Here is a 14,990-nt window from a genome sequence, read left to right on the forward strand (position 1 = left end):
CTCACTAATATATGGGTAAACTGCATGATTGAGATCCTCCTCTCCCTATTGCTATTTCTCTCATTATATAGCAACTTTCTTTGTATTTTTATGCTCCAAGCTATTGTCTCATATGGACTTTAGTGCTGTGACTATTTCCACCCACCTTTTTTTGTGAATGTGTAATAATATTTTATAAATGGTAATATAGACACTTATTCATGAAAAACAAAACAAAATTTAATTATATAGCTATTGTATTTCCTATATGCAAATTAACTCATTTTCATTTCTTTTATATGTAACAAAATAATATTTAGGACCCTTTTCACTAAGACAATTTATTCTTTCTAACTCAAAGTATATTAAATATTCTAAAACATGATAAACACACATTTCAAAACCAATTTAAATGAAAAAAAAAGAGATAAAATAACCACATACAAATGTTGCAATCATTTTATTGGTGTAAACACAACACAACTTCTAAAATTGTCACCTTTACGGATCTAGGTTTTACAAAGTTTACAAGGCTCATCTTGCAGTTAAATCGAGTGATTTGGAGGTTAAATAAACACATTTTATTCAAAAAATAACCATCTCCACCTAAACATTGCTAAGATTACCTACACACCTATAAAAAATATTAGACATGTCTACACCATATAAGAATAGTTGAATCACAACATAATTCACCTAGCATGATATCTCATGACATCATAGCCAATTATAAATCATCTATGACTAACATGATCTAGATAATAAGATGCAAAATCAACAATAATCCAAAAAATTTAATTAGATATAATATTAACATCACATATAATATATACAGTGAAAATAATAAAGCTAAAATACTACAATAGTCTAAACTAGTAAAATCATGACATATACAACTCATACTACCTACTTGGACAATCAATATAAAATTTTATTGATAACACACATTAATGGTAACCAGAATATCACATCTAATATTAATCATGTAAAATCACACGATAAGTTTCCAAAGTACACTATCTGAACACCTTGATAGCAATATAAGGCCTCATTGGTATGTTGATAATTAATGATCATTTAACCCTTTATACATTATTAAATCACTTAGTACAACATATAATAATAAAAATTGAATAACACACAAGGCACATATGCTAGTGGATATTACATCTTTCCCACTAGGGCTATGATTACTCAAAAAAGATAATCTATTGATGCACACAATCCTTCACAAAAATTGTTTATCCTATAAGATCAAACATTTAGACCATCACCAAACATGGTATTCAATTTAGATATTTTTTTTTTGTTGATGATTCTTAATCCCAATGCAATAAAAAATATATACCCATTGACTCTTCAAATATTGCATCTTATTTACAAATTTCCTCTACATTTAGAGGACAAAACCTAGCTAAATGGTCCGCTTAACCATAGGTGAAAAAAGGTCCTATGATGTAGGGCTGCATATAATAAGACCTACTTGAATAAAGGAAAATATGTTGAAAAGTACATTAATGACAACCTCTACCCATTGGTTGTGATTGAAGGATACCCTTGAACTATAAATGCTCTTGTTGCTCTCCACGACGAACACCAAATTGGCTAAACTAATGTCTTTGTCGATGCTTAAGCATCTAAAATTGTTGTTGCCACTACAAGAAAAATCCTCTAGCTCTTTGTTGAGCTAAGGAATTATCATGAACTTATCTATTTTTATTTTGACGAGTTTTGACACCTTAAAGTTGTACTTCCCATGCTCTTTGCTGAGATTGGGGCCTTTGTCTACTATGTTTAAACCTCAAATGTTAAAGAAAACCATCTCGAAGGCTTCTTGTATAGCTACTTATCTCCATGTCCACCAATTACATGCCTCACTTAAAGTGGTTCTCCATGAGGCCTTCAATCACGATCCACTCTTGAATGATCTCAAACATTCTCACTCTACCACTTGAATAATTTCTTGTTGAGATTGAAGACATGATATAATCTCCCTCAAGATCTTCAACAACTAAGATCTTGACTTGACTTGTGTTGAAGGGATTTTCTCTATTTTGTATTACCATAATAAGAAATATCATCCTAATAACATAAGTACAACATGCAAGAAAACATCAACAACATCCATAAGTATACATCCAAGGAGAAAAATAACAATAGAGAAGTGTGGCTTCATTTATAGACTACTACGATACTCACCTATTATAATCTAAATGATTAAACAACCTATCAAGTTCATTGATTCTTAAATGAGCAAGGTAACATGAATATTCCTCAAATTTTAGATACAAAATATTAAAAAAAAAATACAAACTAGCAAATTCCTACATATAAGCATTTCATCACACCTAGCCCATGTTGGGTAAAATGGTGTCTCAACCTTGTATTTACATGAGGTTACTATTCATAGTAATTTTTTCGTTTCAGCATGAAATGGTGCAAAATTCTCTCCAAAGATTCAGATTGGCTAGATAAGTATGTTGGCAAATTTTTGTCACAAGATCATAACTAGTTTTGAAGATATTAAAGTTTCCATTTTCAAAGGGTGTGATGAAAGGTTTAAATTTAATTTTGAGTACTTTAGATGCTTTGAAATGCCTTGAAAAGTAGGTGTAACTAGCATAGTGGGTTACAAGGTGATAGAGAAATTAATGAGCTTTTTGATGCATCAAACGGTTCGTTAATCACACTCCTGGTTCACAAGTTATGGCCTCCGGAAGTTTGGAATCCTGAAATAGGAAATATAAATTGCATCAGACACATAAATGATCTATAAAAAAAAGAAACACATGGTGATGTGTGTTTTGACACATCATAGGGCATCTAGAATGGAGATAAGGTCGGCTCTACTTTATTGGGTGGTTTTAGCCCATGGTTTTGTAATATCGTTTGACAGTTCCTTGTATTGTATCTCCTATATATGAGGTGCGTGAGATAGAGGTTGTGTGTAAGTGTCTTATGGCTATTGAGTTACCTCTGAGTCTCTGATTAGTGGTAATCCTGTGAAGAGTTTTCTCTACAAGTATATTGTAATCTATTATCGATTGTCGAATAATATATTGAGATGCTTTTAGAGTGTGGGGCTTTTTTCCTGAAAGGGTTTTCCCCATGCAAATCACTGTGTTGTTGTGTTGTGGTATATATGATATTGTGTTTATTTTTGTTAAGTTTATGTAATTGTTGTAATGATCTGTAAAAGTTTTTACATTACCCTCCTCTCAAGGTTAATGTAGGAAGTTGTTCTTCTACTTAACTTCCTTACAAGTGGTATCAAAGCTTGATCACCTTTGGTTTCAGTTGTGGGTTGTTGGGTTTTTTGAACTAATCCATATTTAAGTGAGAGCTTGTGTAGAAAACACTTTTTGATCTTGTTGCAAGAATTTTCAGATGACAAGTTCATTAGGGAGAATAGAGGTGGAGAAATTTAATGGAAGTAATTTTGAGATGTGGAAGCTGAAGATGGAAGATGTACTAATAGATCAAGATCTGTGGGATGCTGTTGATATGAATGTCTCAAGACCTTCAGATCCTACTGCGACTGCTCAGTATGATGTTATGGACCAAAAATATAAGGGTCTATTTAGCTTGTTCTTGGAAGACTCCGTTATGATCAATGTCCATGAAGAGAACTCTGCACAAAAGCTATGGACTAAGCTTGGTGAAATTTATCAAGCAGAAACCTTATTGAATCATATTTTCTTGAGGAAGAAATATTATTCCTTGAGAATGGAAGAGGGTGGATGAGTTATAGACTACTTGGAAGAATTTAATATGTTGGTGGCTCAGTTGGCATCTATTGGTGTTAATATGGACGAGGAGGAGAAATGCCAGATCTTAGTTTTTTGCCTGATTCGTTGGATTCTCTTGTTATGGCTATAGGTAGTACTTATGTTGTTTTCAAGTCTAAAGATGTGGTGGGTGTTCTACTTGGTGAAGAGATGCAGAGAAAGGTATCCATCAGTTCGAAGGAAGCCCTAACTATCCATGGAAGACCTAAGGAAACGGGCAAGAAGAATGAGAAGCATAATAAATCCAAGTCCAGAGGGAGATCAAAATCTCTTGGAAAGTCCAAAGTCATATGCTAGAAGTGTAGTAAACTAGGACACATCCGTAAGGACTGCAAAGAAGAAAATAAGTATGAATCCAATTCTGAGTCTGAGAAGGAAGATGATAATGCATTCATTACAACTTTGGCTACTCATGCAGGTAATGATGCATGGTTAATTGACTCAGGTGCATCTTTTCATATGGCTTCCAATAAAGATTGGTTTTCTAAATATGAGGAATTTAATGGAGGTAAGGCGTTCTTGGGTGATGATTCAAATTTAGATATTGTTGGTCGTGGTAAAGTTAGGATCAGGTTTCCTAATGGTAGAATAAGAAGGATTAGTGGTGTGCTACATATCCCTAGTTTAAAATAAATTTATTACTAGTGAGAAAACTGATAGATGTGGGTGTGCAGGTAGTTTTTTTCTAATGCAGGATGTAATATGATTAAGGGTGCTATGGTGATTGCTAGAGGTGTCAGGTTTGACACTTTGTATAAGCTAGAGGCATACACAGTTGAGTGTAATAGTACTTCTGTAAAAAGTAAAATTGTGGATACTTCATTGGAATATTTGAGGGTTTCACCTTCAGTGGATGGACATCGATTTTGGGTACCTAAGGGTGTTCTTTCTTCTAAATAAAAGTTACTTGTATACAAGATTATGTTATTGTTGAGCAAAAGTTGAACCTGCTTGATGAACAAACTTGATCATCAACCTTTTACAACATGGAAACAACCTCCCAAGTGTGGGAATTGCAAAAGTGAGGTTGAATCTTTAGAGAAGGCAGACTTCCTATCAATCTAAGTGCAAGTGTTGGACCAACCCAAAACTGATAAATCCTAAACTACAATCTGATAGGGAAAATGGAGAAAGAGGGGATACTTGAAAGAGGGGAAATAAGGTTTGCACCTAGACTGTGCTCTTCTTGCCTATAACTGCACAGAGCATTAACAAAATTACCCCAACTATGCACAAATTTCTATCCTAATCAGTCACCTAAGTGTGAGTGAAAGTTGGAATTCTATGAAATGAGGAGAGGAACTAAGCTTAGTTCACAGTCAACATCCACAGAGGAATCAACACAAACACCTACAACTAAGGAAAACAAACAAGAATGCATTCAAACAAAGAAGTAAAAACATTACATAGGTTGTAAGAACTGAAAGGAGGCAAGTAAGATAATTCAATTAATGAAAAGGCAAGACAAATTTTTACAAGTGTAGAGAAACATAAGTTTTTTGCAAAAGAAAAGAAAGAAGATCACGAGGAAAGATACAAAAATTACCTTTATAGTTGAGGCATAACTCAAAATGGAACCACAATTGGAAACCCTAACCCCACCGGGGGTTAGGTTACAAAAATATCCTAGAGAAAGATTAGATCAGAGGACGATCTGATGGCATGTAGAAAGCATTATGAGAAAGTGTCCATCTCTAGAAATAGGCAAAAGATCCTTGCAAATCAGGGAGAGAACTCTGCGTGGAATGGGTTTGATTACACTTGTAGAGCCTCAAAAGTCTTCTGAACACATTGAATAAGAATGGGTGGCATGCAAAATTGATCTACAGAGGTTGCATTTGGAATAATGACAAGAAAATCCAACAGAAGGATCAAAGATCTGATCAGATATCGGCCACTGACTAAGCGAAGAAAGGACCTCGACCATTGGGTCGACAACCACCCTGTGCAGAATTTTTAAATAGTAATGGCCACCGCAAGGTTTGAAGTCTGGTCATTGATTTGAGATATTCACGTGAAGATGGATGCGTGAGATCAGTCCTTAATAGCTCCCATTAGGCCCAATTTTTTTTTAAAAACATAGCCATCCAATCAAAATTTTAAGTGAAAATGGGCGTTCGAGATCACACCATGCAGCGGGTCGGGTCCACCATCCACCATGCAGGCCCAAGATGATTGAATGGTCAGTGTGCCTCCGTGGGGAGAAAATATGTCAGAGGAAAGGAGGCCACGAAGCCATGCTAGCCGTTGATCAAGAAAATGGGTCCCACCAAAATCATCGCCAAGGAGCTTGGCACTTGGCCAGAAGAAAAGAGGGCCCTCATCGAGGCCCGAGCACCTACCATGAAGCCGCCACATAGACCTAGGTCCACCACCCACGTCGACATGACACAAATCTCAAGGAGCTCAACACTCATCTAGGCCAAGAACCTCACCTCGCCGAGCCTCGAGCACCTACCACGTCGACATCAACCTATTCACCGGGGCACACGTAAAAGGATCTCAACACTCGACGAGAGAGGGAAGCTCATCTCACCAAGTCCCGAGTAGTTGACCACTGCCACCACCTACTAGCTGGTAGGAACAAACACAAAGACTAACCCACCGATGATAAGGGACCCTCTAGCTGATCAACCTAAGTGACTTTGATCGGTTGGAGAGGTCAACACAAAATTAGAAAAATGGAGCCTACCAGCCGAATAACACGTAATGAAAATTACACGAGGCATGACTAACATTCGTGTTATTCACACCGATGCTAGTGTAACTGTTGGCTCTGATCACTAACCCTTGTGTTATGCACCTTCGTATAACCTTCGTGTTATGCATTTTATAAAAACTAAAGAAGCAGCTAACTTTTTTTAAGTACAATAACATGTCGTGTTAGTTGCATTGACTAACACGACATGTTAGCCACATTGAAATCTCAGGACTGATCTCTGCAAGGGTTGGCACAAAAATTACCAACATTTTTGGCGACTCAGAGGGGGGCCTATGCCTGCTTAGGGCAAGACCAGATGTCTTATCCATTGGGCATAGAGTCAAGGCCTGAACAAAATTAGATACCCTCTGCCCCTGCCACCTGCAAAAAATCAAAATTTGGCCGTTCTGGAAGAGATGACTTGTGCACACACACTTCTTAGAAAAACTAGAAAAAATCTAACTAATATTTACATTTTTATAATAAGAGGCAAATGATGCCTTTTACCTCTGTCAAAGAGGAACCTCTTGAAAAAGCTAATCTCCCTTCTGCCATAGTTGCAGTCACTAGCCAACTGCAACAATTGAAGTATCCTATATGCATACAACATAGCATACATGTTGCTGATGTGGTGAGAAGAGAACTCACCATTAATCATGCTGCTATAAAGAATCCACATAAAATAAGCCTCTGAAACACATGGAGGCACTTCAAAAGTACACTCAACAACAAGGGGAGGGTCATTGCTATCACTGTTTCCCTGCTCCGAGTATGAGTTGAGACCAAAGTAAAAGGCCTCAAACTCATATGAGGGTGACAAGTATACCATCTCCTTGTCTTGATTTGCATAAGGGGGCTCCTCAAACATATCAAAGTGGAAACTTTGAAGCTCGGGCATACTGTCAAGTTGAGAAACCAAAAGAATATTTGCATGGTCAACATGTTGCTGCTCAACCTCATCAAACTTGGTATGCTTGTCCCAAGTAAAACATTCAAGCTCAAACAAATTGTCCCTAATGTCAAAAGAAACATCTTCACATTGAATGAAGGCCTCATTTTCAACATTATTACATTTAGGGACATGGGATAACCAACATACATCATAATCACATGTGCTGATAGCTAGCTCACCAGCACAAATCTTAGGCTAATGAGACACTTCATAGGAAGACTTAAAATCCTTAGATTGTCTCTCTGTTTTTGTTCTTTCTTCTTCTTGGTGACAACCTACAATAACCTCAAGCTCATGGCAAAAAAAATCTACTATTCTATGTGTCGTAAAATCATTGCTCCCTGTGACCTCCTCAACTTTAGCTTGTTGCTCCATAACCTGTTGCTACAATTGATCATTCTCAAGATCCACCTGCAACACTTTTTATTTTCTCTCCATGAGCCTATTCAATATAACTGCCAATTGATTGATCTTTTCCTCCCCAACAGAAGCAATTTGTTCTACAAGGAAGTCATCGTGTTGTTGTTTTTGGGCTTCTACTGCCTAAAGTTGAAGCTGAGCTTGATAAACAAGATCCTCTTGAAAGGGTTCCTCTAGAGGCTCTTCTTGAATACAAGGAGTAGGCAATACCTCTTGCAGAATGGGTTCCTTGTAAGGATGAATCTTCTCAAGGACAGGCTCCTCAATAGATTTAGGAGGTCTCCCTTGCCTGAAGCTTGGAATTTTCCTTTTAGGGGGAGTAGAGGCAGAGGCCTCTACCTGCATGATTTTGACCTCTAGGGCCACCAAGTGTATGATTTCCTCCTCGCTAGAAGAAGCAAGTTGTTTTGCAAAGAAGGCCTCATGTTGTTGTTGGGATTCCAACTCTTGTTTTTGATGATAGAAGGCCTCCTCTTGTTGTTGTTCCTAGAGCTATTGTTTGATGTCATCAATCTGCTACCTGAAATCGAGTATCATGTCTCTTAACCCCTAATTTGCTTGCGACACCACAACTTTTGCAAGGATGTTTATCTCACCCTTTTGGGATGGGCTAAGCTAATAAGGTTGAGCGAGGGTGGGTTGCAAGCATTAAGGTAATACCCACATGCTGTTGGAGCAAAGCCATTGTGGTTGAAACTAGGAGCAATCCCGTTTTGTTCATATTGGTGAAATGGGGAGGGTTGATTTGCATTTTCATAGAATGGGGGTGAATAGAAATTACACCCATGATAGGAGCTCATACTGAAGCATAAAAAAATTGATCCTTATTACATAAAAAGATTAAAGGAAAAAGGACCTACCTTACAAAAGGTTGATGAAATACCAAGACCTGCAGAGTTGCCATGTGTTAGAAGGAATGAAGCCTCCAAAGGTTGGAATACTGAAGACAAACCAAATCCTTAGTTGTTTGAGCTCTAGACTGCTTTCACCAGTGGATTTCTTTGTAGAGTCGCCAAGTATGTAGAATGTTGCCTCCAAAGGCCGAGTTTGCTGATAGACACACCAACTATCAACAAATGATAAGAAATCTTGAACCAAAGTTGGTTCAATATGTCCCACCGAGCATGCCAAAAACCATTGAACAAAAAATGAACCCGCTTGATGAAGAACCTTGATCACCAACCTTGTACAACATGGAAACAACCTCCCAAGTGTGGGACTTGCAAAAGTGAGGTTGAATCTGCTGAAAAGGATGAATTCCTATCAATTTGAGTGCAAGTGTTGGACCAACCCCACACTGATAAATCCTAACTATGATCTGACAGGGAAAAGGGAGAAAGAGGGGATTCTTGAAAGAGGGGAAATAAGATTTGCATCCAGACTAAAATGTGATCTCCCTACCTATAACTACATGAAGAATTAACAGATTACCCCAAATATGCACAAAATTTATATCCTAATCAGTCACCTATGTGCGAGTGAAGGTTTGAATTCTATGAATTGAGGAGAGGAACTAAGCTCAATTCCCAGTCAACATCCACAAAGGGATCAACACAAACACCTACAACTAAGGAAAAAAAACAAGAATGCATTCAAACAAAGAGGTAAAAATATTACATAGGTTGTAAGAACTGAAAGGAGGCAAGTAAGATAATTCATTTAATGAAAAGGAAAGACAAATTTTTACAAGTGCAGAGAAACATAAGTTTTTTGCAGAAGAAAAGAAAGATCTTAAGGAAAGATATAAAAATTTCCTTTATACTTGAGGCATAACTCAAAATGAAACCATAGTTGGAAACCCTAACCCCACCAGGAGTTAGGTTACAAAAATATCCCAGAGGAAGATCAGATTGGAGGATGATCTAATGACGTGTAGAAAGCATTATGAGAAAGTGTCCATCCCTAAAAAGAGGCAAAAGATCCTGACAAATTAGGGAGAGAAGTTTGCGTGGAATGGGTCTGAGTACGCCTGCAGAGTCTCAAAAGTCTTTTGAACCTATTGATTAAGCATGGGTGGCATCCAAAATCAGTCTGCAGAAGTTGCATTTAGAATAATGGCAATAAAATCTAGTGGAAGAATCAAGATCAAATTAGATATTGGTCACCAACTGAGCGGAGAAAGGACCTTGACCATCGGGTTGACAACCACCCTGTGCAAACATTTTAAATTCTAATGACCACTGCAAGATTTGAATTCTAGCTATCGATCTGAGAGATTCACGCAAAGATGGATGCACAAGATCTCTCCAAAATAGCCCCCATTAGGCCCAACAAAAGTTTAAAAACGCAGCCATCCGATCAAAAGTTTTAGTGAAAATGGGCGATCAAGATCATGCCACGTAGCAGGCCAGGTCCACCATCCACCATGTAGGCCCAAGATGATTGAATGGTTGGTGTGCCTCTGTGGGGGGAAAAACTACTAGAGGAAAGGAGGCCATGGAGCCACGCTAGACGTTGATCAAGAAAATGAGCCCCACCAAAATCACCTCTAAGGAACTCAACACTCGACCAGATGGGAAGATGGCCCTCACCGAGGCCCAAGCACTTGCCATGAAGCCGCCACACAGACCTAGGCCCACCACCCACATCGACATGACACATAGCCCGAGGAGCTCAACACTCGGCTAGGCTAAGAACCTCACCTTGTTGAGCCTCGAGCACCTGCCATGTTGGCATCAACCCATCCACCAGGGTACGTGCAAAAGGATCTCGACACTTGGTGAGAGAGGGAAGCTCATCTTGCTAAGTCTCAAGTAGTTGACCACCACCACCACCCGCCAGGTGGTAGGAACAAACATAAAGACTGACCCGCCGATGATATGGGACCCTCTAGCCGATCAGCCTAAGTGACTTTGACCAGCTGGAGAGGTCAACACAAAATTAGAAAAATGGAGCTCACTAGCTGAATAACACGCAATGCAAATTATATGAGGCAAAACTAACATGCGTGTTAGTCACACTGATGCTGGTGTAACTATTGGCTTTGATCACTAACCCTCATGTTATGCACCTTCGCATAACCTTTGTGTTATGCATTTTTTGAAATAAAGAAGCAGCTAACTCTGCTGAGTATGATAACACGACGTGTTAGCCACACTGAAATCTCAAGAATAATCTCTACAAGGTTGGTAGAAAAATTGCCAAAAACTATGGCATTAGAGACTTGGCCACATAGGGAAAAGGGTCTAAGGACCTTAAAAAATAAAAACCTTGTTAATGGTTTGAATGATTGTAATCTTGACTTTGATTTCTGTGAGCATTGCATTTATGGAAGACAAAACCACGTTCAATTTTACTTGAGTTTTCATAAATCTTGTGGTGTTTTGGATCTTATTCATTCTAATGTGTTTGGTCCTATAGATGTTCCTTCCATTGGAAAATCCACATATTATGTTTCATTTATTAATGATTTTAGTAGAAGGACATGGGTATACTTCCTAAAGAAAATATGAAGTTTTCAATTGTTTTAAAGAATTTAAAGCAATTGTTGAATTGCAGACTAGAAAGAAAATTAAATGTTTGAGGACTAATAATGGTGGTGAGTTTTTCTCTAATGATTTTGATAAATTTTGTGAAGACTGTGACTTTAACAAAAAGAAGACAACTCTGTATTTTCCACAGTAGAATGGAGTTGTAGAAAGAATGAATAGGACACTGATGGAGAAGGCTAGGAGTATGCCGAGTGGTGCTGGTCTAGAACAAAAGTTTTAGGCTGAAGCTGTTGCCACTACTTGCTACCTAACTAACAAGTATCCTACATCAACTCTTATTGATAAAATGCCTATGGAAGCATCGTCAGGTCACAAGCCTTCATAGAGACATCTTGGAGTTTTTGGTTGCGAGGCATATGCACATGTGCCAAAGGAGAAGTGAACAAATTTAGAGAAGAAGGTTGTGAAATATAGCTTCATTGGTTACAATTATGGTGTGAAAGGATACAAGCTTTGGGACCCTGTTGCACAAAAGGTAATTCATAGTAGAAGTGTCATTTGTAGAGAATTAAGTCTCCCGTTACATTGAAACTAGAACAAACTAAATAGGAAGATGTGATTCAATTCCCTTCTATGCCTGAAAGAGTTGAATCAAGACCACTTGATAGGCAAGAAGTTGAGGAGATCTCATCTAGATCTGAATCTTTAGAAGAGGAGGAAGAATGATGTAGAGTGGATTGTCTCTCACCGGTTTGTGCTACCTTGTCTGGGTATTTCCTCCAAGCTACAAAAGAACCATCCAATGATTCTACACCTCACAACCTCTAAGGGTCTACAAGACTTACCCTCTTTGACCTCCCCAAGGTCCTTAGGCTAGGATAAGCTCTTGTTGTTTTGTGTGTTCCATTTTCTTGCTTCAGAGACCTTGTTTTCCCACTCTCTTTTACACTCAGCCGGAGAGCTCAACCCCTCTACCACAAGATCTTCATTCCCCACACTACACACATTAGGATGGATCCCGAACCCTAATCCTTTCTCAATAACTTTTGACACTTACTGGTTTGGTGTTTTACAAACAGACTGCACTTTTAGGCCTAACCGGTTCTAGTAGCCCTGTTAGCGAGGTATTTTGCATTCACCGGTTGAACTTCCTGAACAACCCTATGAAATCTTTTACATTCCAAACACCCTTTTGGGGTTTACATACAATATATCAAAACTGAAGGTGGGTTTCATCACTAACACATCTAAGCCTTACCGATTAACTAGGCCTAACTGCCCCTTTCTAGGCCTTAAAAATAGGGATAGATAAAAAATCCTTCACCGGTCTGATTGCTTGAGTAAATTGTTGATAGTTTGGGGTCTGTGCTTCCATATGGAATTTCAAACCTATCATACTTCTCCTTCACCCACCGGATTCACCCAATTAGGGCATGTTATCCATGATTGTTAACCCTTGCCAACTCAACGTGCCAAGCTTAGGGTATGGTGGTAAATCTCTGATTTGGCTTCCCTTGACTCAAAACCAAAAAGGAAACATAAAATACATTTCTACCTAACATTCCATAAAGTTTTAGAGAGGAAATCCACCTTGGAATGTTAGGTTGGAGCCATTTTGCTCTCAAAACCCTAGTTTTTAGGGCTCTTGAACCCGCCCGCAACAAAATGAAGATCATTTACAACCTATAGCACTTCAAGACTCCAAATAAAAAAATATATGAAGGTAAGACACCGGTCTAACAATCCATGAACCTGTTTTGGGATTCTCAATCTGTACAGGTCGTACGAACTTGCAAAGAACAACAAAAACTCGGAAGAACACACCAAATGGGAAACCAAAATTTGTTTATTTGCCTTCATATCTTCAACACATTTCAACTACTATTTGTCATTGGTCTTTCCAAGCCTTATACTGGCCTTGGAGTAGTTAAAAATTCTCACAACCAACTATGACAACCAGCTAACCGTTGGTGTATGAAAAATGTTACAAAGTTGTTGTGAGCAACTTTTGCAATTTGTCGCATAGGTGAGCAACTTTTCTCAAACCCAAACTTGGTCACTGTCAAATGATTCATATGAACTTAACAACCTCAAAACAACATCAACCAACCTACATTAACCCAAAAACAACTTATCCTATTAAGTGCTCTACCTGGCACCCTTAAGAGCTCATATGCCAACATTGGCCAAACAAAGACTCTTAGGGCCCTTACAATCGTTTGAGAACACACTCAATGGCCTCTTGGCCTTATTAAAAAACTAAAAACATGATTCCAACACCCTAGAAACAAACTCAACAAAAATTGCTAAGTGCCCCTGCACCAAAGAACCTCCAACTTAGCTTGTTCGAAGGTCTAAAAGACATAGACAACCACCTGAAAGGTATTCATTTGATGATTGGAGATGTATTTTTTCTTTTAATACTATTGTGGATGACCCTAGATCTGTAGAAGAGGCATTAGGTATGAATGATGCAGAATCCCGAAAGATTGCTATGGAAGAAGAAATGACAGCTTTGAAAAAGAATGATACATGGTATCTTGTAACATTTCTTGAAGGATGGAAGCCTCTTGGTTGTAAATAGGTGTTCAAGAAAAATATTGATTCAAATGGAAGCATTGATAAGTATAAATCAATTTTGGTTGCAAAAGGCTACTCTCAGGTTGAGGGTGTTGATTATGGTGAGATATTTTCTCCTATTGCAAAAATGACATCCATTAGATTATTGCTTTTTATTGTTGCTTCTTATGATTTAGAGGTTGAGAAAATGGATGTGAAAACTGATTTCCTTCATGGTGATTTGGAGGAGGATATTTATATGACACAACTAGAGCACTATGTGGTGAAAGGTAAAAGTAATTTGGTTTGTAAATTGAAGAAATCTTTGTATGACCACAAACAAAGTCCTAGGATGTGGTACCAAAAATTTGATACATGTGTTGAGTTTGGGATTTGAATGTTCTAAATTAGATCACTAAAATCTAATGGTGATCATTTTTTGTACATTGCATTATATGTTGATGATATGTTATTCATTAGTAAAGGGAAAGTTATGATTTTAGAACTAAAATCTCAACTTGATGTTAAATTTCAAATGAAAAATCTTGGTGCAACGAGACACATTCTTGGGACGGAATTAAGAAGAGATAGAGTGAACAGAAAGCTATGGCCTTGCCAGAGTAAGTATGTGAATAAGACACTCGGTTCACAAGTTATGGCCTCTAGAAGTTTGGACTCCTGAAATAAGACACTCGGTTCACAAGTTATGGCCTCTGGAAGTTTGGATTCTTGAAATAGGAAATATAAATTGCATTGGACACATAAATGAGTTGTAAAAGGGAGGAACATATGGTGATGTGTGTTTTGACACGTCATAGGACATCTAGAAAGGAGATAAGGTCGTCTCTACTTTATTGGGTGGTTTTAGCCCATGGTTTTGTAATACCGTTTAACGGTTTCTTGTATTGTATCTCCTATTTATGGGGTGTGTGAGATAGAGGTTGTGTGTAAGAGTCTTATGGCTATTGAGTTACCTCTGAGTCTTTGATTAGTGGTACTCCTATGAAGAGCTTGATTTGCAAGTATATTATAATTTGTTATTGATTGCTGGATAATATATTGAGCTGCTTTTGGAGTGTAAGGTTTTTCTCCTGAAAGGGTTTTCCCCATGTAAATCACTATGTTGCTGTCTTGTGGTATGCATGATATTATGTTTATTT

Source organism: Cryptomeria japonica, chromosome 9 (assembly GCF_030272615.1).
Source record: "Cryptomeria japonica chromosome 9, Sugi_1.0, whole genome shotgun sequence".
Lineage (NCBI taxonomy): Eukaryota > Viridiplantae > Streptophyta > Pinopsida > Cupressales > Cupressaceae > Cryptomeria > Cryptomeria japonica.